This window comes from Aythya ferina (assembly GCF_964211825.1).
Source record: "Aythya ferina genome assembly, chromosome: 23".
In the NCBI taxonomy this organism is placed as follows: Eukaryota; Metazoa; Chordata; class Aves; order Anseriformes; family Anatidae; genus Aythya; species Aythya ferina.
The window spans coordinates 6,577,461-6,594,658 of record NC_140321.1 but is presented as its reverse complement, the minus strand read 5'-3'; the positions used below and the strand labels follow the sequence as shown (position 1 = coordinate 6,594,658).

At 49.1% G+C, this 17,198-nt stretch overlaps 1 long non-coding RNA gene across 1 annotated transcript; it reads right to left on the bottom strand.

Annotated features, from left to right (window-relative positions):
* Positions 1-14,877: 14,877 nt before the first annotated feature.
* On the bottom strand, positions 14,878-17,127 carry LOC311423011. The gene is made up of 3 exons (XR_014685555.1): positions 16,869-17,127; positions 16,443-16,580; positions 14,878-15,345 (listed from the first exon to the last, which is right to left on the bottom strand). It is a non-coding gene; the product is annotated as an uncharacterized lncRNA (long non-coding RNA).
* Positions 17,128-17,198: the final 71 nt, after the last annotated feature.

The following is a 17,198-nucleotide window of genomic DNA, read 5'->3' as shown; positions in this document are numbered from 1 at the left end:
CCCAGGCTCTTGCTGCTCAAAAGGCCCTCGGGGATGGATCGTGGCAGTGTAAAGGCATGTCCCAGCAGCAGCTCTGCAAGAACCCGTCAGAATTAATGGCAGTCAAAGCCCCTCCAGAGACTAAAGCAAGTGAAACAGCCTCCAAGACCATTTATCATCAAGTAGCTGAGCGGGATCCTTGGACAGGGTGAAGCACAGACGTTAAAACCCACAGGGGTAAGCCCCTACATCCTCACTTCCCACCAGCAGGCTCCTTTCTTGCAGGCACGTGAGCATCTCTGCTGCTGCAGGTGGTTCAGATGCAAAACCCAGGGCAGCCAAAGGTATTTGGGGTTGCTGGCCCCTAAAGAAGGTTTTTTCCAGGATCTGTGTCAGTGCATTCACTACTCTGCACGATACCCAAGGGATCTCTAAATGCTTGGGGCATTTGCCGTGGTCTGCTTGGAGCATCGTGGTGCAAGCCTGGTTTGGGGCTACGGGAACGGGGCAGGACCTTTTGCTGAAAGCTTCTGGTTCAGGTTGTGTGGGTTTATTTTCTGTACCAAAGGGAGATGCCGTTGCTGTCTCCCTGCTCTCCTCGGCGTAGCTCGAACTAGCTGGAAGCCAGCGGTATGAAAATAATGATATTGGAATGAAAGTGTTCTGTGCCCAGCTGCTTCTAGAACAGCCAAAAAAAGACTGAAATGAAAAAACGCGTAGCAGCCAAGAAATGTGCATTCTGCCAGAGTGAACAGGACCAGAGCTCGGCTGCAGATCTTGCCAGAGCTGAGCTAGACGTGGAAAAGCACAGCCTGCTGCAATCTAATGAAAACCAAACCGTAGCTGCTGCCACGGCTGAGCTGAACCCAAAGCACGCATCTGCCGCGCTCTCGCACGACCCGGACATCAAGTGTTTGAAGTCATCTTTGAAAGCCTGGGCTTCTGACTTCAGAGTGGGATCCATTCTGGGCAGCTGAGTGCCCCCATCCCCTCCTGGTCCCCTCCTAAGAGGACCACGAGGGCTGCTCCGTGCGGTCCCCATTCAGCACGCAGCTTAATATTCTGGCAGGCGCCTCTCCACCGGCTCGCAGGGCTGTGAAGGGTGGTTGGCCTCCCACAGTGGCTCATTTACGCAGACTTTTCAAAGGAGCCCCTCTCCCTCTCTCTCTCGCCATCTCTAAAGAGGAATAAACAAGATAAAACAGGAAGCAAATTCAAAAGGAGCGGAGAAGAGGGGAAATACATAAAATAAAGCGAAAGGAGAGCTACAGACCCACGAGAGACCAGATAAAGCCACGGTTGGGTCCCTGCTCCACCAAACCCAACCAGCAGCCTGCCTGCAAACAGTCACGGAGATTTCTCTTTTATATATATGGCAGTAGATGGAAAAATAGATGATGAAAGTGTTTTTTTGTTTGTTTGTTTTCCTTTTTTTTCTTTCTTTTTTTCCTTTTTAACATGGGAACAGCTCCATCCATGGAAGCTGCTGGAGCTAATGGCAGGCGGTTTGGGGATAAATAAAAGGCAACAAGATGCCCGTGCACAGGATGCGAGCGGCACCCGCTGCCTAAGGACCAGAGCGCCGAGCGCTGCGTTCCTTCTACAAAGCACCAGCTAATTTGATAAGTGCTGAGCACACGGAGCAACGCCGTCTGCAGCAGGAGAAATCATCTCAGACCCGAGCGATGCAGCCCATGGGGTGAAGCTTTGGGGGGCAGAGGAGCCGGAGGTGCTGCCCCCGGAGCTGGCAGCAGCCGGGCACGTTCCTGGGGGGCTGCGGATGGGCCAGCCCCAAAAAACGGAGCCGAGCAGCTGGGAGGAGTGGGACCGCAGCCTGAAAGCCAGAGCCAGCAAGTGACGGGGGACACGAGGCCTCTAATTAGCGCCTGCAGGAAAATGAACGAGCAGCGCTGCCAATGCAGGTGTCCTGCCTGGAAAAGCATCGTGGTAGGATGGGGAAGGGTGAGCAGGAGCTGCAGCATCTGGGGAAGGAGGCGGGTGTGCCCGACAGCCTTAACTCTCTCTTTACTCGTCTCATCAGGATCTTACCGCAGGGAATGGGCACGTCTCAGTGAGGCCAGTTAGGTCTGCTAGGGCGAGACCCCGCTTATAGGAAAGGGGAGGATATCTTCACCAACAAACCTCCCACAACAATTAATATCCAGTTATTAGGAACACCTGAGAGGTAAATGGATCCCTGGCTCCTCATTATGCACTGTCACCTCGTATTACTGAGCTCCAGTATGGATCACGGGGATTTGCACGGCCCCGAGCTTGTAAATAAATGCCTGTCTGCTTCTGCACACGTGGCAACAGGCGCTTTCCCCACGAGCAATCCTCTGTTGTGGACGTACATATAGCTGGAGCCGTTTTAGGCGGCTTTAACTGAACCCTGAGGGTCTGCTCTTGCTCGGTGGCTGAATTTTCTCCTCTAATGAGTCCCCTTCTGATCAGAGCAGGGATGGATCCGCTGACTTGCTCCTAGGGCTGTCGGAGCAGGGGGAAGGCACAGGTGCTGACACCCCCACGCGAAGGAGAGGCAAAGGAGGGGAGTTTCAGCACGAGCTGATAAATGAAAAAGCACCTGCACATCTCCAGGCAGGGAGGGGGTTGCTTCTCTCGTCTGGTGCTGCAAAACCACGTAACTAAATGGTGAATAAACACCAGGTAAATAAATGGTGAACCAAGCCGTGCCAAGCCTAGTGGGAAAGCTGCCAGCACGGAGCTGCTCTGCCCCCCCCCCGTACCCCTTGGTGCCGATAACGGGCTTCCAGCCAGGGAGGGGCACTAGGCTCTGGCTTTTAGAGGCTGCTGAGTTATCTCGCATGCTGAGAAAAGCGCATTTGTGTGCGCTGGGCTCGTTCACAACAGCGCTTTGTCTGCAGCCGCTGAGCCCAGGCTGCCGTAGCTAATTAGCACAGAGAAATGGGCATTCTTGCTGCACCCCTGGTGTCACCCAGGGAAGAGGGACAGGCTGCAGAGCCGCTTCCCAGAGCTGTGTCTGCCCCCGGCACGGAGCGGGGGGCTCTTCTCTCTGCATTTGGGCAGGGTTTCGTGGATTTGCATCCCTGATACGACACAGGAGCTGCTGCTGCACGCTAGCCGCAGGGTGATCAGCAAAAGTGGCTGCTGCATCTGGGCCACAAGCATCTGTCTTCCTTTCTGAGCCTAAATTCTGTTCATTTAGACCCTGTTGACCATGAAGGGATCCCCAAAGCATTGATAAAGCATCACCTGCACAGGCTTCCTATTTGGTGCAGAAGCTGGCAAGGTCACAAGAAAAGCGTATCTGTGTGTTCCCAGGGAATTTCAACTTCCCAGGCAAACTGAAAACAGGAAGGAAAGTTTTCTTTCTTATTCAGAAGAGAGAAGCTCCTAAAACTCCACAAACCACTAAGAAGCTTGCAGCTCTCTCTAGGCTTAAGCCTTGTATTTTATCTAACCTCAGCCCTCTCCATGAACACGAGATTCTTCACGTTCTCTTCACCAACCACCTCTTCCCACATGGGCCCCAAAAGAACTGGAAGAACACACACACACACAAGAAAAAAAAAAAAAAAAAACAAAAAAAAAACCAAAAACAACAAAAAAAAAAGGTCTATTTAAGAGGTCAGAGCAACCACAAGAGATTTTAATTGCAAAACTGGGCGATGCTGATTTTCTTAGAAATTCAAACTGCAGCAGGGTGCCTATCGGTTCACAAACATCTCGATCATTGCCATCCGAATTCCAAACAAACCTGGGTTGAATTTTAATTTTTCTTTTAAAAACAGAGTCCTTTTGGAAGAATTCCCAAAGCCAGCAGCCTCTCTCTTCATTGGGAATCAATGGAAATTGTGCTTGTGCCCATAAGGCTTCTGCATCAGCAGAGGCATCACACCCACAGGCCCTTCTCCAGGAGTACTTTTTCTGTTCACAAGCTCGCTCTCAAAATGCCTTTCCCCTAGGGAATCCCCAAGGGAATACAGACTACTACACAATTATTTTTATCTTGCAGGAAAAATAGCAATATATTATGAACAATCACCAAAGAGGTGCTTAGATGCACCTAGTTTGGACTAGAAATTAAAGGTCATAAGGACAATGAAAGGATATGTCCCTGGCACATAAAACTACAAAACTTCTTAATAGCTGATGTGGCAAGGAGAAACCTGTAATTCAGGCTGATATTCATAGCCCAACTGCTTATTAGGAAGCTTTAAATAAAAAATAATACATATTTTCTTCAGTACTAAAGAGCTATTATACACACTGCACATCTAAATCTGCTTCTAAGTTATAATGAAAATAGAGATTCCAAAGAGAAAGAGCTAAACCACTGGATTAAACACAAGAGATATAATTAAATTTGACACAATGTAGAAATTGAAAACAATTATTAGATTATAAAGGCAGTGCATGAGTCACCGGGGAAGATACTACAGGAAAATGGTAATAAATGGCAGGGCGTCACTGCTTGCTGAGCTACTAAAGCATTGGGAAGCAGAATACTGTACGAAATGCCATTCCCTTGAAGTCCAGGAGAGGACTATCCCACTTAATCTTTTGGTTCTAGGTCTGAGTTGTGTTTTAGTGGGGCTATAAAACAGGGAAGTGGTCCCAGCCTCACAGTGGCTGCATGCGGTGGTGGGAGCTGAGACAGAACATCCCCAGGCCAGGTAGCACTGCCATTAACTCATGCTCCAGACACCAAGGCACAGGCCAAAATGTTGTATTTATTTTCATGAATCTGCCTGAATTTGGCCACTAATGTCAGCCAGGTCTTGGACTGATCCCACGCATCCAGGGGTGGCTTCCACCACCAGCACCCCTGTGGCAAAGACTTGAGCTGCAGCCTGGCACCTTTCACATGCAGCTACTTTAAAAGCTGAATATCACCGAATTAATACAGCCATATCTGCCATCGCCTGACAAGGATATGTAAAACGCAGCTTTAAAAATCATTCAGGTCTGTGACTTACTGGAAATATTTGTCTCCCGTGAGTTTTTACTGTTTCTATAGACTTTGGGAAAGGCACTGTCGTAAAGACGCTGATTCAACAACTGCTGCTGGTTAAAGGAAGGGGCCTCTCCCTTTCCCAGTGAAATTACCTATGCTTAGCACTGCGGCACACTGGTTGAAAGAAATAATAAATGTAACAGGCTCCTTGACGTGGAGGTTAAGCGCAGTTAATGACTGATCGCATTCCCCAGCAGCGCTGGGCTTTGTGTGCAGGGCCCCAGTTGCTTGATAATTTCTTGTGCAGCCACATTTTTCTGGCTCCTGCCCGGAATGTGAAGTTCAACGCCCACCAGCTCGGGTTCATTTCCCACCTGTGCCCCCGGTGCTTCCCCTGCAGCAGCCCCTCGGCAGCCTCAGGGATGAGGGACATTAGTCAGGACATGTGAGGATGGCAGGAGCTCGGATAAAACTCGATTAGGATTCCAAATTGTGTTTTAAGTGTTAATTAATGGGCACCTCCAAGGCAGGATGACACGTTACAGTGACAATTTCCTGTCACTGCAACCCCATCTTCACTAATTAATCTGGTGTTCAGTGTAATAACACTGACCGTGGTGAACTTAAATTATTGAAAAGAAATATATAAACCCTTTAATAATCATTAACAGCATCTTCCTGGTGTACTACTTCATTAAAGATCTGTAACCTGTAAAATTAACAATCAGGGGACCCAAGGGAAAAGGAAATCGAACGGATGATCATATAACGATGAGTGCATGTATTGCTGTCAGTTTGCTTTTTTATTAGTTCAATTATCACAAAACCTGGACAAATCATACTCTCGTTACCCGTGGTACCATTTTTTCAATTGTTGCATGGCAAAGGGCTACCGACGCCCCAGCAGAAGTGGAATTTGCATCAATTCCTGTACATCTGCTGTAAAAGGACACTATCGTTATTTCCTTGGAACCGTGTGGTCTCCAGATAAAAATAACAGCGCCTTCTTCCCTCCTGCTTGGTGTGTTTAACATTTATGATTGCTGCTCTACCTCTGTTAGGCATTCTGCCTGCTTTGGAACAATAGCGCATTTCTGAATTCAACATTTTCAGTTTTTAAAGCTGCAGGTCTCCAGGTCCCCTTAAGCTAAGACAGCTGAAAAACCAGCGCGTTCTTCCAACAACCACTGGCCCCCTGCCTTGCAAAGCAGTTCAGCATTAATTCAGCATTAATTCAGCATTCCTCAGCGTGTGCAGCTTCGCAAGGGGCTGGGAGCTGCCTTCTCTCGGGCACGTACTCTCTGCCCTGGAGACCCACCTGCATCCTCACCCACAAACCCTCCAGCACCGAAACCTCTGTGCATCCACAGCACCAACGCGGCACTGCTGCAGAAGCAGGAGTTAATTTGCTGCTGGTGCCGTCAGTGCAGCATCCTGAGCCGGGCTCATCTGCTGAACAAAATGTACCTGGGAGCCAGCTCTCGGTCATCTCGGTGCTTTGCCCACCTCCAGCATCCTTTGAAACATCCCCTGGCCAGTGGACCATCTGTAGCACCCCATGGGGATTGATGGAGATTCCCCATCAGTGTCTGCGAGCCCAGGATGGGGATGGGGATGGGAAGGATGCTGAACTGGTCCTCCCAAGCCGCTGTCTCCATGCTTGATGCACATGGATGCAAAGACAGCATCATGTGGCAAAACCTGGTCCCTGCTGACTTCAGCAGCAGCCATCAGGTAAATCCTACAGCTCCTCAGACCATGGCTTAATAAATAGCTCATTCGTGCTCACCGAGTTCACTGACCTCTTTCCAATAACAGCTAGTGAGTCCCTGCTGTGATCCAGCCCGAACCGAGCATCCCTTTGTGCCCGTCCCCAGACTTCCCTGTGGATAAAATAAACTCCACACAGTTCTGCTATTGAAAGCTCAGGGGCAGTTAAAGTCCTGGCAGCGATATCAGGTGGAGCAGGACAGTGTGGAAAGTGCAGAGGGGGGCACAGTCCTGCTGCTCGCTAGGAAAGGCTCTGATCACCAAGCCTGCAAGCCCTGGAAAACCCAGCGACCTCGCTCTGTCTTTCATTGCAGGCACTGCTACAAGCTATTAGGGATTAAAGAGCTTTCTAGCAGCACACAAGTCCATGACCAGAATGCCACTAAAATCACAGTAAGTCTTAATAACTGCAGCAATATCCATCTACAAATTATTATAACGTTTGAAAAAAATCCTCACGACACAATTTCATAATGGCACTTTAGCAAAATTCATCTCAGGAAAGCCAACAGCGCAGCATCCCATGCTGAAGAATATTTTTTGCTTCCTACTAAATCTTGTTTGGGGGAGCCCAAAGGGCCGGGGAAAAACCTGCTACATCACTTCTTCCAGATAATTTTGATTTGAAATCCTAATAAGTCACTATCCTGGTCCCAGTTTAATACAGTCAGGTATTAGCTGGCACTGTTTCTATTTAACAAGGAGATCATAAGAAGGAGAAAGGGAAAGTCTGAAGCCTTCATTCTTGTGTACATTAATTCCTGTTTCCACTGCTCTGACACAAAACCCCATTTGTAGCCCATCCGAGCCTTCTACAGGAGAACCACGCTGGAAATGCAGCACTGACCCTACCTGAAGACATCTCATCTGCCTTTTACTCCATTGCATTAGTGCTCGTTGCTGAAGAAGAGGCAACATCGCTTTGGAGATACCGCACAGAGAAGGTACCAGAGGCTGATGTAATGCAGAGCAAGCGGGAGCTCAGGGCACCCTTCCTGCACTGCTCTGCAGGCTCCTGAAAATGCGTTATTGACTCCGAGGGGGAATATTTATGACTGCTCATTAGCACAGTGAGGTACATGCAGCAGCGGTCAAACAACAAAAGTCACAGACCGAGGACTCAGGATTATTTTCCTGTGATTTGTTTGCTTTCTCTCTTTGGTTTGTAGCAGAGCAGCCTGCTTAGCAATTTCCAGGCATAGCACACGTCGATAGCGTGCCTTGCTGGAAATGCAAGAGAATAAAACTGCGGGCAGGCCTCCCTCTGGATCCCACTCATACGGGCTCCTTGATATGCTTTAATTACTGATTTGACCTTGGTCTTTGCCTGAAGAAGGAATGTAAGTATGAGATGCTGTGTAATTGCTGTCAGAAGTGGTTTAACTCATTAAATGTTTACACGAGGAACCCTCTTCACTTCCCAGCATTGCCAAGCAGGCTTTAAGGAAATTAAAATCCTAGGTCTTTGTAATCAGCCTTATAGTCGGTTGGGGGATAATTAATGAATGTATCTGACACCATTAAGCCAGCAGGTACTCCTCTGCACCACTGGTCAGCATTAACTAAAAGGGTGGCACAAAAAACAGTGCTGGAGCATTGCAGGAGCTGCTGGAGCAAGGGGAGAGTGCTAAACACATCCAGATCACAGAATTTATTCACAGGTCTCCTGTGGCCCCTGCCACTACTGCAAAACCAGGAATTTATCCTTACAAACCACCAAAAAGGTCAGGAAATGCTGTTTTCCGTGCCTTACAAGTGAGAGCGGATCCAGTATCTACCAGGAATAACATGCTGCTTGATTTTATACAGGAGCTTGGAACTGAGCTAAATCAAAGAGAATTCTGACATAGATTAGGTGATCCCTGAGATAATTACTGAGTATACTGAGCAGAGCAGTGTTTGCCTACATATTAATGTGTCTACCCGTATATTTATCTGTGAGATTATCAGACACTCTCATGCCGCCCTCTGCTTCCTCCAGTTGTGTGCCTGGCTGTTAATGCCTGCTCATTATGCAGCTTCTCAAGCTGGGCTCTTACCTCTCCACCCCAGGACTTAATTCTGGGGTTAAGGTCTCTAATTAGCCTGCAGCAATTTAACATTTCTCTTAGAAATGCCAAATTCTCTTTTGGCAGGAAAATGTTTCGATTCCATTGTGGTGGTGGCTCTCCAGGAAAAAAAAAGAAAAAGAAAAAAAAAAAGAAAATCGCTGGGGCTCGTGCTCTTTGAGCTCACTTCGTGTGCCCTTTGGATGCTGGGGCAGCTTTCACTGCCTGCATCCCTGGCAGCCAGTGCTGTCCACTGGCAGAAAATGCCAAGCATGGAGCAAAAAAAGCCAGCTGCCTACCATGGGAACACTGGACTCTTGCTTTAGCCTTGCCGCAGCAATCAGTCAGCTCTGCTAGGATGGGAAGGGCAGATTGCATTGAGTGGGCTTGGATCCTTCCCTGCTAAGGTGTTTTGGTGTGGTTGCCGTTTTTTCCCACGCTGGAGAGGTGTTTTCGCTTCGGAGCCGGAACCGCAGAAGAGTTTATTACCCCTGAGCAACGGAGGGAGCTGGAGACAAGAACGCAGCTGGTAAATAGGTCAAATCAATTTGTGGAAACCTCGGTGCCACCGTGGCTGGGTGAGCAGAGGGAGAGGAGCATAGTTGTGTGTTGAGTTTTGTAACATCCACTGGAAGCTCCCAGTGGGATATGGAAAAAGAAACGTGAATATTTCTAGACTCATAGATTGCTGATTGGCTTGGGAACGCCTCCTTTTACCTAATGAGGTCTAGCTCCTCTGGGAGATGGAAAACATCAGATCCACAGGTCCCAGGCACTTCACCTGGACTCTTCCACTCCTTCCACCTCTGGAGCAGCCTCTGGAGTCTGTTCTCTTTGTTCTCTGGTGTCTGTTCTCTTTGGTCTGGCCTTGGCTGTGCAGACTCAACCACATTGCCACACTCGGGTCAACTCTGGGCACCAAGCACCACTGCATATTTTCAGTACCAGGGGGGCTGGTTGATGACATCTGGTACAGGGATAACCAAATTCTGCCTTTGAGTTTTGATGCAGTGATCTGGTCCACTGAGATCTTCTACAAGCACCCTCCCAAAGTCATCTTTTCCTCGTGCAAAGCCCTCCGAACGTAGCGCACAGCCTCACAGAGGTTAGAAGTAGGAACAACTCTGTGTTTCTTGCATCCTGGCAGCGCTTGGAGCCTTACCCAAAGGCTCAGCTCCCGCGAGGTTTTGTGCCTTCCCCAGGTGGGATTTACCAGCTTCACTCACATCTCACGTGGCCCTGGCATCGTTTGGTATTTGCTAGTTCCTTGCAGCAACCCTGCTGTTCTGGCCAAAAGGCAGAGGGCAGGAAAGCAACCTGGAGCAATCCAACTTCTGGGCGTGCTGGAGAACAGGAGCTGTTCCAGGAGGAACTTGACTCAAGTCCAGGATAGGTTTGCAAGTGCACGGAGCCTTGCTTCTTTGAGATTTTTACAAGCATCTTACAGAGAGGTCAGCCCCTCAGACGCCCCTGCTAGGCTGCGCATATTCTTTAGGCGATGCTGTCTCTTCCCTAGCAATGCTTCCCATCTCTTAGTGGATCAGATGGTAAGCACAGGACCGGTTTCACCTACTCCATGCTGGGAGGAAGAGGAGGGCTCGGAGAGGAGGTGCAGCGGGGAGAAGGGCAGCCTGCCAGCTGCCAACGGATGCGCGCAGGGGCAGGCTGAGCGCTGCTGCAGCCTGGGTGTCGCAGCGTGGGGCTGCAATTTGGGTGTGCACAGATGGGAAGAGCTGATGTAAGAAGCCAGAGCGGTTCCCAGCTCAGAGCAGACCCATTAACCTCTCACGGCTGCGGCTCCCAGATCAGCTGAGAGAGAGCTGCGTAGGCTGGGGCATGCAGCTGAGGCCAAGAGGAGTGCACGGAGAAGATACTGGGGCTCCTGGCACTGCTGCTGCTTTGCTTTTCACTGAACAGCGTCTGCCACTCACAGATTTATGAGGTTCTGACTCGTTTTAACCAAAAATAAGATCCCAGGAAGAGCTCAAAACCCCCATATCTAACACCCCTTGTTCTGAAGTGAAAATCGAATTGTCAGCGAGCCACTTGTCTTTTCCATATGTTTACCCTGACCCCAGCTGATTTCTACAACTGTCACTTAATTAATCATCCTATTTCATTTAATCAATCAGCCTATTGTAATTAATTGAAATGTATGTATGCAAAATGGCAAATGGTTCTCCCAGGAAGGGCCTTGGGGGAATGCGCTGTCAGCAGCAGTGCTCTGGGAAGCTTGTTTCATTTCTATAAACGCATAAATACAAATACTGATGACTTCATGGTCTGAATATTAATGCAGGTAATTAAACTTGCTTATTCTGGCAGGTAGCAGCACGCCAGGGCCTGGCCCGGGGAGGCTCCACAAGCCAAGCCCCGTGACACTGCCTGTGCTGCACGAAGACGTTCTTGGCCCTTGATTTATCTCTGCGGAAAGGAAGGGAGGAGAGGCACAGAGGTGGTCAGATAGGAAAGATAACGTGAGAGACAGGTGAGATTTCCTCCTCTTTGAGGTATTTAATATCTAGGCAGTGGGACAGGACACAGACCAGGCTGTTGTAGTGCTTTGAGATGGCGGCTGAGGCAGAAGGGGGGCTCCTGAAAATATTTTAGAAGTTTACCACCTATATGAGATTTGCTCACCCACATATGCTTTCCCCACAAGTTCTCAGCTTCTCTGCTGCTCAGCTTTCCTTTACAGCAGCAGAAAGCATTGGACTTGCTGTGGAACCGGGACAGGAGAGAAACCGCAGCCCCTGTCCAGTTGCCAGAATCAAATTAAGATCAAGAAGGGGTCGGTGGCTTTTAGGAAGCTGCATGGCCATCAGCAAAATAACAGGCTGCTACAATACACCAGAGGGTTTGCTGGGCAGGGCTGTGCCAGCAGCCCTTTGATTAGTATTGCCAGCACACACTTGCACAGATGCACGTCTGGTTGCCTGGCTAAGGGGAGAGACAGTTCAGCTTTCCTTCCCCCACCCTGTCAGTTCCCAAGAGCAGTATTAACCGCAGGACATGCCACACAGACCTCCGTGTAATTCAGGGTCCACACGGAGAAGAAAAGAAGCCTCATTATGTCTGTGCTCAGCAGCTCTCCAGGACTAGGTACAGAGCTCTGTACTGAGCAGTTTGAAGCCTGGATCCTTTACAAGGTATCAGGACTGAGTTTTCTGCCTGGGACAGGGAAAAAGAGGTTTATTTCACCTGTTAAACTAAAATAAAAGCCTGGTGAGGAAAAATAGCATGGTAATTGGCTCTAGGATTTGGTGCATGGGATGTAAGGACTTCATTCTTCCAGACCAGCATCCAGGATGCTGCACAGAACAGAGGGATGAGAACACCTCCAGCCTCTGGAGTTCCCTGCACATCACAGCCCTTTGAGGAAAGGCTCTAGCTCCCTGTCACAACAAACCACAAGCACCAGGTGAGAAACAGATTGTGGAAAACTGAAGATTTCTCCCATGCACACTCAGTTCTAGTCACAGTGATAGTCCATCAGTACTGGGCTGATGGTGAAGCTTTGGGCATTGACTCCTTTTCCCCTAAAGAATAAGATTTTGACCCACGTTTGTCTGATCGTGACCATGTCTGAGGGTTTTCTTTCACTACTGATGATTTTCAGAAGTCCTCCACACCAGGAGTGTGAAGTGTGTGACAGCACAAACAGAGGAGGAAGCCTCCACACACCTCCTAAAGACTTTCTGGAGAGGTTCTTACGAACAGGAGAAAATGAACAAAGGAATTAAGAGCTCGTGGGAAATGGTTGACCCAGCATCCCCCCAGGAGAAGTATAAATAGCTGCCCTGATTCCCTGCATTCACATCGGATCAGTCTGCCCTTTGTCCAGTCCTGCCTGCTCAAAGCCTGAAAGCATCTCGGCAGCAGCTCTGCCAGCTTCGGGGGAAGGATCAGCCTTCCTTCAAGGTTTCTTGCTGTTCTGCATCCCTCCACCTAACGGGCTCCCACAGGCTGGCCAGGCTGGAAGAGCTAAGCCAGACCATAATACAGCTCATGCTCTTGGCAATCCCATCCCGTGTGAAGGAGCAAACTCCAAGCAGTAAGAGTACGTGTGCGCAGTACAGCGTGGTGCACTGCCAGCAGCTGGGGCTGCACTGGCATTTTGAGCTGGGTACAAACCTCGTTCCAGCAGGATTTGTTAGCAGGATGCAGCCACACGCTGATAGCTGCTCTCTCTCCGGCTCACCATGCAATTCCTCGAGGGTTTTCTGCTCAGCAAAACCTTGCACAATGTGACAACATCCAGCTTCCCAGCCCTACACAGAGGCACTACAGCATAGCAGAAAAAAAAATAAATTAAAAAATCCAACAACTTTTTGACTTCAGTATTGGAATTGTTCCTCTGCAGGCTGCATGTCACCTTAACATTAAAAGTTTATGTCAAGCCAAACACCAATTTTGAACTGCACCCAGATTTCCTACATGTCTAGGGGCTAAATGCTAGGGTTGTTCAGCAGGCACAGCAGCAAACTGTGTAGAAGGGAGAGCCTGGCTGCTGCTATCTGACCACCTTAAAGGTGTGATTGTTCTGTATCCTGCTTTAGGGGAGACCTTGTATTCTGCTAAGAAAAAGAAAAAAAAAAAAAAAGAACTTTGCAGAAAAAGTCATCTCCTGAAAGCTTTTTTTGGAATTGGATCTTGTAGCAGCAGCAAACACATAACACATGAGTAAGTCACAGCCTGCAGAATCTGCCCTCCCTCGTGTGCTGGGGGAGATAAGTACCTGTTGCTTGCCAACTGCTATCGTGCCTGCATTCTCAACATTAAAGGCTCGGAGCCCAGTGAGCTATGTCCTGCTCCATGGCAGAACAAGGAACTGCTTTGCAGAAGTGCTCTTTACATCAAAGAAAGAAGCGAACAGGAATCAATGCTTTTCAAGTCTAAGCTGAGGCTTGTAAGCTGCTGGTAGGCACATCCTGAATAGCATGGCCTTTCAAACGGAGAGGAACCTACAGAGACAAGGGTGAGTTCAGGCTCTGAAAAGTGTGTATGACTAAAAAGCAGTTGTTCCACCCTCCTCTGCTCCGTGACCTGCTGGTAATGCTCTGGTTCAAGACTGAAGCTGCTCGTCTCAGATCTCGGCCTCGGATCAGCTGAGGCCGAAGGACTGTAGGACTGTCACCACACCTTGAGCAAAAGGCAAAGCAAACTTACTGCTGCCCAGCACCGGGTGAAGAGCTGTGTTCACCCACGTGCCTGGAAGGACTGCCAGCACCAACCACCTCTCTGCGTCCCTCAAGTCACTCCTGAACTCAGACCATCGATCTGGGAGAGGGGCCCAGTGCCCATCAGGCTGTCCTGAGCATTGGCTGCTCCCTTGCAGCAGCCCCAGGATCAGACACACGAAACAACCTGCACGAGTGAGAAAGCAGCTTGCCTTTGCTCCGGCAACTTTTACAGGTTACAGTCAGGCTGCCAGAGCAGAAATCAACATTTCCTGACCTTTGCAGAGCTTACTGCTGTGCTGCACAAGCGAATGACTCTGCAGAGCAAAGGCCTGATGTGTAGGTATATAGAAAATAAATAAAACGTCTGCACAGTGTCTTATGAGCTCACCTCTGCACTGCAGAGCGGTTTCCTGCTGCCTCCACCACCCCAGCACAGCAGAGCCTGGTCTCTACTGTGGCCTCACCTGAAATATCCTGAGAAAAGCCCTTCTCACGTCTTTTCTTGGAAGGTGTCTGTTCTTCCTGCCTGTTCCAGACAAACTATTACCTAGGCTCTGGATAAATGACTCATTTCTTCAACAGATCCCACTTGAAGCCAAATACTTGCCACACATCTTAAGCTAAGCAAGGCGCGTTGGGCAACTCACACGGAAGAACTGCTGCACAAACCCTGGAGAGCGTGAAGAGCCTGTTTGCAGTCTCAGGACCAGAGCTGGATTCCAAAGAAAAGTCAGTAAATACCCAATACGACACGGGGAGAGCACACACAATGCCCTGACCTTCACTGCTTGGCCTCAGCTCCCATCACTTCTCCTGTGAGCCAGGTGAATGAATCCGTGGGCATCCTCCACCAAGCTGGATCCTTGCGATTATGCAAGATTTTTAACGCAGAATATCAGCAAAAGAAAACCGAGACCAGATCCAAGAGGAAAACAATCCAACAAATCACCAAGAATAATTATAGGAACACACTGAATATTTCTTTGATTTACCATCAACCCTAGTAATGAGTCAGACAAGTGTTCTAATTGCATCCGTGAATAAGCTGCTCTCTTATGAATGGCTTCAGATCTGCAAGGAAATAATCCTTTGTGTATGGGGCCTAATGCAGAGGGAGGGTTTTTGAGAGTAAACTAGTTCAGCAAAAAGCTCGGCGTGCAGTCATTGCTGCTCATCAGCAGTATTAGTAGGTCAGGTACTGAAATCTGGGCAACTTTATAGAGTTCTGAATATGAGGCACCCACAGAAAAGTCTGTCTGGTGCAGAACAGAGGTGGTGCAGAAAAAAATTAAATAAAAATCTCAAGGCACAGTCACATCTCTGCCTGTCTCCATTCACAGGGCAGCAGCAGCTGGTCTGGCAAAGAGGCACCGTCTGCAGCTGGGATGCCTCCAGCCTGTACGCAGCAACGCTCCTCCTGATGTACCTACAGCCAGAAAAAAACTCAGAAAGTAAGTGCAGTAAGATCTAGCCTCAAGGAACCAAGGAACAGGAGAGAAGGATCAAATGTATCTGGAAAGCAGCTGCTGCATGAGCAAGCCTCGCAGGCTGGGCCGTGCCAGCACAATGTGCCTGCCAGAGCCCACAGCCCTTGAGTCAGCTCACGCCAGCCCCAGCGTAGGAAATGCTCAGGCACTCTCTGAATTGGTGAAATCTCTTGAATTTTAGGTTCTCTACAGGGCTGTGCAGAGGAGGATCCCGGCCAGAGAGCGCTGCAGCCCTAGGGAAGAGGTAAATCAGTTCTGATAAATTAAAGACACGCTCTTGCATCAAAACCCCTTGCCAAGAAATCGCGACAAAGGGAAGCTGCAAGGCAGGGAGTGCAGGCTGCAGAGCTCCCCCTTCTTTAAAACTCCAAGCAGGGAAGAAAGGGCAAAATCTCCCTAAAGCCCAGCCAGAGCCCAGCCTGCTGGGGGAATCCCAAGAGAGAGCTTCTTCTTTTGCTTCCTCCATACAGTAAATGGATTTGCCACTTCAATATTCTTTTAGAGCAAGCCTTAAAGCAGCTCATTTCCAATGCACAAGGGCTACAAGGCTCTGCTGGTAGAAGTATTTAAAAATCTCTATTGTAGCAGGGAGAGCAAGTCACTCCTTCACCTTTTTTTTTTGGCTCCTTCACCTCCTTTTTGAGCAGAAGCTGTTGTCCGTAACCTATTGGGAGCGCAAAGAGATCCCCAGCAACTAACCACCCCCACCAGCCACCCCGAGTGCGTGCCGAGTCTACAAACCAGGCTGTGAAGAGGCAGAAAAAGCAGTACCCTGCCCTCAAACTGCCACAATTTGGCAGCTGGATTGAAGGGGATTCTCAGTTATATTCCCCACCCCCTGCGGCTTTAGCCTTCTCCAGGCTAAACAAACCCAGCTGGCGTTGGTGGCACGGGGACCCCCCCAGCATCTCAGCCTGCAGCAGCCATGCAGGTGCTTCCCGGGGCAGCAGCAGCTGCGGTGGCTTCTGACACGTTAAAGAGTTCTGAGCAAGGAGGAGGAGAAAAAAAAAAAAGTGACAATGTGGCTCGGTCTCACCTCCTTACGTGCAAAACGCCTGGTACGGGCGAGGAGAAAGGCATCAGAGGCACTGCACAAACATTTTAGGTCTAACCGTGCTGCACCATATTGCAGGGGGAAGGCTGCTGCTTTGTCCTCTGAACGGCCAGAAACTCCCTTTGCAAAGGAGAAGAATCCTCCATCAAAATTCAATATTGCCAAATGCAAAGAGCTCCCAACTATTGAGCAATATTTTCACTTTGATGCTTAATTACCCCCTACAGTCCACAAACCTCTCCCCGTTGCTTCAGTCTGCAGCCTCGACAAAAGCTACGAAGCAAACAGCAATTACACATTTATTCCAGCAACATTAATGTAACCTGAGTGGGCTCTGGCAGTGCATAACTTCGTGCTGCCTAGCAGCAAAATATAAAGGACGGTCTGAATTAGTAATAGGCTCCTTACTCTCTGCTGCTTGCCACATAAGCATGGCTGATAAGGATGCAAGACAAAGCTACACCTAATTAACATACATGAATTTTAACCATGAAGCCGTTCCCATATATTAGAAAATAAGCCCTGGACAGCTTCTGCCCCCCCATGGCTTGCTAACAGCTTCTCTGGTAGGATGAGGCAACACAGCAACAACACTTGGACTCGTTTGTTCTGGGGAAGAGGCAGGAGCAGAGCCCCAAAACACCCTGCAGGGCCTGAGGCTTTGGGCTCTGCCCCATCCCAGGTGCTTCAGTGGACAAGATCCAGGGTAAATATTTGTGAGGAGCCCACCTGGTGCTA